Below are 6,353 nucleotides of genomic sequence, written 5' to 3'. Positions count from 1 at the left end.
CAATAAAATGAAAAAGATAAAAGCTAGTACCTGGGAAATGGAGCTGGACAAAAGTTATAAGTAGCTGCATTAAAATATACATGATAAAAAGCTACATTAAAATAAGATACCAAATGCAGCATTAGCATCATCTATATCTGTGATAATAAACATAAATGATACATATATATATTATATATGACATATTAGGAAAAGCAGCATTAAGAAGAATTGTGTGCAGATCAAACATGAATGCTGAAGAAAAAACATCATTATTAGTATTAAATGTATCAGTATTAATAATAAAGAGAAAAACTTCAGCGTCCCTGGGTGGGCTCGAACCACCAACCTTTCGGTTAACAGCCGAACGCGCTAACCGATTGCGCCACAGAGACTGCTGCCCGTGCTGTGCTCCCTGCCATGTGCTGTGCACGGCTGCCTCCTCTGCTGTTTCTCTGCCAGGACGCTGCTCACTGCAGCACAGAGAAGCCGGAGGCTGCTGCTACTCTGACACCCGTGCTTTGTGTTCAGATGGATTCTGCTGATAAATGACACTTTTAGAGAAGTGATTAGAAACTATTTTTAATTACTTATTTTTTTATTTGTTTATTCTTTTTATTTATTAATATACTTTCTTGTTTTGTATTCATTTATTTATTTATTTATTTATTTATTTATAATTAATAAAATGTTACAACCCCCACCCGAGTATTTATTGTTCAGTGCTGCTCTGGTCTGTGTATAGCTTTTTATGTTATGTGAATTATTTAGGTTTTAGGCTTCATTTGATTATTTCTATTAGTTTTACAGCAGATAACAAGCTGAGACATGTGAGTGTATTGATAATGCAAGTACAGCAGAATTTAGTGTAATTCCACTGAAAAAATACTAATATTTGGCACAAGGTTTTTATTAATCAAGCTTTACTATGGTACACTTTATGGGGGGAAAAATAGGAATATTGTAAAAAAATGTATATATATTTTGCTTTGTGCCACTATTTACCTGAAACCCTTAATATTTTTACTTTTGCATTGATGGGGCTCAGTAAAGATTTGTTTTTTGTACGGTGAGCTATTTTTAGGCAGTGCATTTTTTTATGCGTTTTTTTAATGCAAATCCTGATGCTAGGAAAGTCAATGGGAAACCCAAAGTGTAGTGCACACATTGAGTATGTTCTCCTTGTAGTGTTGGTGCAGGCAATAGTCTGCTGCATGTAAATTCTTTCAGCATTTTTCACCATTAAAAGCAATAAAAACGCATTAAAAAAATCCATAAAAAAATTGGGGCAAAACCACATTTTTCCTCTACATTTTTCCTGGCAAGAGATGCACAAATGGTGCAAAAATGTATGCAACCAAATACTCAGGTGCGCACATATGCTTATTTATTGTTACCAATTTCGTCTATATTACATGCTTTGGTTTCTTATCATTACATTTTTTTAGGAGACTAATAAAACACATTATTTTCTTCTTAAGCCTTTTAGCTATTGGGTTCATTATTAATCCATATTTTAACAGATCGGACATCTACGAGCACGGCAGTATGAAAAATATTTATTTTTTTCCTTCATTTTTAATGTATGGGAAAAGGGGGGTGATTTGAATTTTTAGACTTTACCGCAGGTACATTATAACATATAGAGGAATATGTGGGTGCATTATAATATATGGAGGACTATGGGGTGTGCATTATAATATATAGAGGACTATGGGGTGTGCATTATAATATATGGAGGACTATGGGGTGTGCATTATAATATAAGGAGGACTATGGGGTGTGCATTATAATATAAGGAGGACTATGGGGTATGCATGATAATATATGGAGGACTATGCGGTTGCATTATAATTTATGGAGGACTATGGGGGTGCAATATAACATATGGGAGACTGTGGGGGGTGCATTATAGTATTTGGACTACTATGGGGTGCATTATAATATATGAAATACTATGAGGGCGCATTATACTATTTGTTGGACGATGCAGGTGCATTATATATATGAAGGACTATGGGGGCACAATATAATATATGGAGTACTATGAGGGGTGCATTATCATATATGGAGGATTATGTGAGTGCATTATAATATACTGAGAACTATGAGGGGTGCATTATACTATTTGGAGGACTATGGGGGTGCATTATAATATATGGAGGGTGCAATATGGAAGATTATAGGGGATGCATTATAGTATTTGGAGGACTTTATGGTGCATTACAATATATGGAGGACTCTGGGGGTAGATTATAATATATGAAGAACTAAGGGGGGTGCATTGTAATATATGGAGGACTATGGGATTTGCATTATAATAGATGGAGGAGTATGGGGTGCATTATACTATATGGAGGGCTATGAGGTGGATTACGATATATGGAGGATTATATGGGTGCATTATATTATATGGAGGATAATATGGGGCCAAGTATACTATATGGAAGGCTATGTAGGGGCCATGATAATATTTGGAGGGCTATGAGGGAACCTTTATCATACTTCATGGAGTGCTATGTAGGGAGCCATTATACAGGATGAAGAGGTGTAGGGACATTATACTATATGTAGGTTCATTATTCTGCATGGAGAGCTGTGTGGGGGTCACGGTTGGAAATCAAAGTGTGTTGGGCTCACCATACTATGCTGGTAGAGTTGAGGGGGAAGGGTACAGTAGGGTCACCATAGCGTGCGTTTGAAGGGTACTGTGGATGAAATCCTTTGTGGAGGTATCACACAGTGTTTGCGGGGCACTTTTGTTGTCATCATACTTCATGGGTGCAGTAAAAGGGGAACCTAGTTGCTTCAATAGGAGGAAAATTATTTTGTAAGAGCTGTAAAGCTATGGGAAATGTTCTTATGTGAACCAGCCAAATTTTTTTGGGGAGGGAAGGGGGGGGCTGGGACAGCCAATTAGAACGTCTGCATTCTGCTATGGAGCCCCATGATTTCTATGTACGCCCCTGAGCTCAGCCTATGGGTGAAAGCAACTGATGTCTTCAGCAGACCCCTAGATGTCATAGTAGCCAATCGGTTACTAGCGATTTTGTTGTGGGAGGTCAATAGGAGGCGGTGTGCGTGTGTACCAGCGCATGTTCCATTTCAATGCCGTTGTCAGGTATTGACAGCGGTGTTTAAATGGTTAACACCTGCGGCCATAACTTGGCTCCAGCTACAGCTGTTCAAGAGATTAGCTGCTCACGGAATGATCTGCTGAGCGCAGTGATCGGCTGCAGGGGTTTTAGCAACTGACTATGGGGGTTAGAAAAGCCTGACCTGTGATGATCAGTTGATTGCTATGCTGGCTTCAATTAAAGAAGTTATCCTGTTTTATTCTTCTACGGGCCTAAAAACAAAGATGCAGGTGTTGCTAACAGAGGCAACTACAGTGGAAAGTTGGATCAATGGGAACCTGTCACCTACTCACCTGTGGATTGGTCCAATGGGCAGTGCTGCTCTCAGGTCCGACGCCTCCTCTATTCTTGAGATCGCCATCCTCCTTGATTCATGTGGATGATGCACCCTACGTCACCCACACAGTGCCCTCTATTGTGCTCTTGCGGTCACGTTGTCTACTGCTATGAGTTACATGCCCCTGTATTTACTTGAATTTTATTTACATTTTTAAAGGAGAAACAAGGCTTTCTTTTTGTTGTACATATTGTAATTATTCTCTTTTTTTCTATAAATCTTAAAAAAGGCAAAAAAAATTGGAATAATGCACTTGTCCTCATCTTTAACCCCTCAATGAAGGAGCCAATTTTGACCTTAAAGACAAGGCCACATTTTAGAAATCTGACCAGTGTCACTTTAAGAAGCAAGAAACTCTGGAACACTTGTACGGATACGGATGTATCACAGTGTTCAAATTTCAGGAACTAATTAAATTGACCCCTTACTGTTGCAGGCTGCCAGATGCATATTTTGGCATGGGCACTACTTATGCGTCCACCATTTTGAACCAGGAAGAGGAGGAGGGGGGCCAGGGGAAGACTTTTGTGGTACTACCAATGTACCAGGGTGGACCTGGGGACACTTTTTCATTCTCATCTGACATGTTGGATCATATTTTTAGTCACTGACAGCTGCATTAATGCCACACAATTCTGCCAGGATGAATATCAACCACGCCACCCATTCCCCGAAATGCGATCACCTGGTGCTTATGGGTTTCCAGGTGCCTGCTGATGGCTCCCATCACTTTCATAATAGTATTCAGTCGTCGCTCAATATATCACGGTTTACTTATTGCAGCTTCCCTGTGTCGCAGGTTTTTAAAGAACAACTGTATTCTTCGTTTTATAAGATGCATCGGAATATAACACGCAAATTTAGAGGGAAAAAAGAGGTAAAAAAAGGGGGGGTCTGCCTTATAATCCGATGGTGTCTTACGAGGGGGGCGACAGCGGTGGTGGAGCGGGGTCACAGGAGGGCAATGCTACAGGTGGTGCAGCAGGTGTCCTGGATGCTTGCTGCGGGAACTGTGAGACAGGACAGGAACATCCAGAAACTGTCGGCAGTGTTGGCTTCAAAGAAATGGCGCACGTAATTGGCGTGTGCGCAGATTGAGCTACCGACTCAATGACGTGCCAAGATCTCATCTGCGAACGCACCAATTCCAGGTGCCATTTTCCTTAAGTCCATTGCTGGGAGATCAATGGGGAGGAGGCGCATGCACAGGTGAGATTTTGAGCTGAGAGCTGCAATTTGCGCACGCACAGACTCTGGACGCCATTATTTGAAGCCTACACCGCCAACATTTTCAGTATTGCCCCTGCCTCAGTGCTTGCAGCGCAGTGCACAGCCCATAGCATTGCCCCTGCCTCCTGTCACCATTCTCCACCATCCCACGGTAAGCTACATTTGGCTTATAAGACGCATGCCTCATTTTCCTCCCAAGTGAGAGGAAAAGTGCATCTTATAATCCGAAAAATATGAGTAAGTAATAAAGTAAATATAACTGCGCTACTTTGTGAATTTTCACCTATTGTGGGGGTCTCTAGAACGTAACTCCCGCGATAGGTGAGGGATCACTGTATCTGTGAAGCTTCATAGGAGAGCGTTATTTGTCGTACTGTAGTATTGCAGTATATGGAAGAAGCTATCAGTTTCAAGTTTAAATTCCCTATGGGGACTAAAAAATTTGAATCACCCTCTTTTTCTGCAGTTCAAAATAAAGAACATTAAAAGAATTATAAAATATTTATAAAATAGTTGTAAGTGTCCAAAAATAGCAGAAACCAATTTTTTCATTATTTTTCTTATTTATTACCACTTTTATTCATCACCATTGTTTGTATGTTGTTGCTGTAATCGTACTGACCTGGCGAATCATGCTGACAGGTCATTATACTACACAATTAAGGGTATGTGCGCACGTTGCTTTTTACCTGCTTTTTACCTGCTTTTTTGCTGCTTTTTCTTCTGCGCTGTTTAATGCCAAAATGGATGTGTTCTTCTATTCAAGCAAAGTCTATGGGAATTTGGGTTTCTTGTTCACACTATGTTGTTCAAAATGCTGCCTTTTTGTGGCAGAACTTTGGTCAAAAACTCAGCTTTGCAGTGCAAAACCCAAATGGCAAAAACAATTGACATGTTGCTTCTTTGAAAAGCTGAGTTTTTGACCAAAGTTCTGCCACAAAAAGGCAGAATGTTGAACAACATAGTGTGAACAAGAAACCCAAATTCCCATAGACTTTGCTTGAATAGAAGAACACATCCATTTTGGCATTAAACAGCGCAGAAGAAAAAGCAGCAAAAAAGCAGGTAAAAAGCAGGTAAAAAGCATCGTGCGCACATACCCTAATACTGGAAAAATGGAATCCAAAAAGTGATGGTGAAATTGAACAATATTTTTACATTATTTCTCCTCACTTCAAATTTTTATCACCACATTATATGGTGAAATAAATTCTATCAATCAAAACTATAATTCTGTAAAAAAAAAAAGTCATTATTTTAATGTAAAAATGTAAAAGTTATGGTTTTTTGAAGAAAGGGTGAAAAATATTAAAGTGCAAAAGTGAAAAAAAGTTTGCATCCTGAAGGGGTGAAGGTGATAAAAAACGTCAGTATGAGCATAGTTTATTTTAAAAGGAGGCTTTTATTCTCATTGATTGGGAGGATTATTTTGGAGTGTTTACATACACATGCAAACTTGTCAGCAAGTAAAACTTTTTTTTTTTTTTTTAATTAAAAATGTCAGTAGCAGAAAAATAGTGACATTGTAAACTATATTTTTATATAACAATTGCTTAAATGTTATTGAAATTGCTCCAACCATTAGTCTTTTTCATATCTAGCATCCGATCTTAACCAGTACAAGTCTAAGGGCCGCTTTACACGCTGCGACATCGCTAGCATTTGCTGGC

The 6,353-nt window shown here is 39.1% G+C and overlaps 1 non-coding gene across 1 annotated transcript; it reads right to left on the bottom strand.

Moving 5' to 3' along the window:
- Positions 1–300: 300 nt before the first annotated feature.
- On the bottom strand, positions 301–374 carry TRNAN-GUU (transfer RNA asparagine (anticodon GUU)). The gene has a single exon. It is a non-coding gene; the product is annotated as a tRNA-Asn (tRNA).
- Between the last annotated feature and the right edge of the window lie 5,979 nt (positions 375–6,353).

Source organism: Anomaloglossus baeobatrachus, chromosome 6, assembly GCF_048569485.1.
Source record: "Anomaloglossus baeobatrachus isolate aAnoBae1 chromosome 6, aAnoBae1.hap1, whole genome shotgun sequence".
Lineage (NCBI taxonomy): Eukaryota > Metazoa > Chordata > Amphibia > Anura > Aromobatidae > Anomaloglossus > Anomaloglossus baeobatrachus.
The sequence above is the reverse complement of the archived record's forward strand: the minus strand, read 5'-3'. Positions and strand labels throughout refer to the sequence as shown.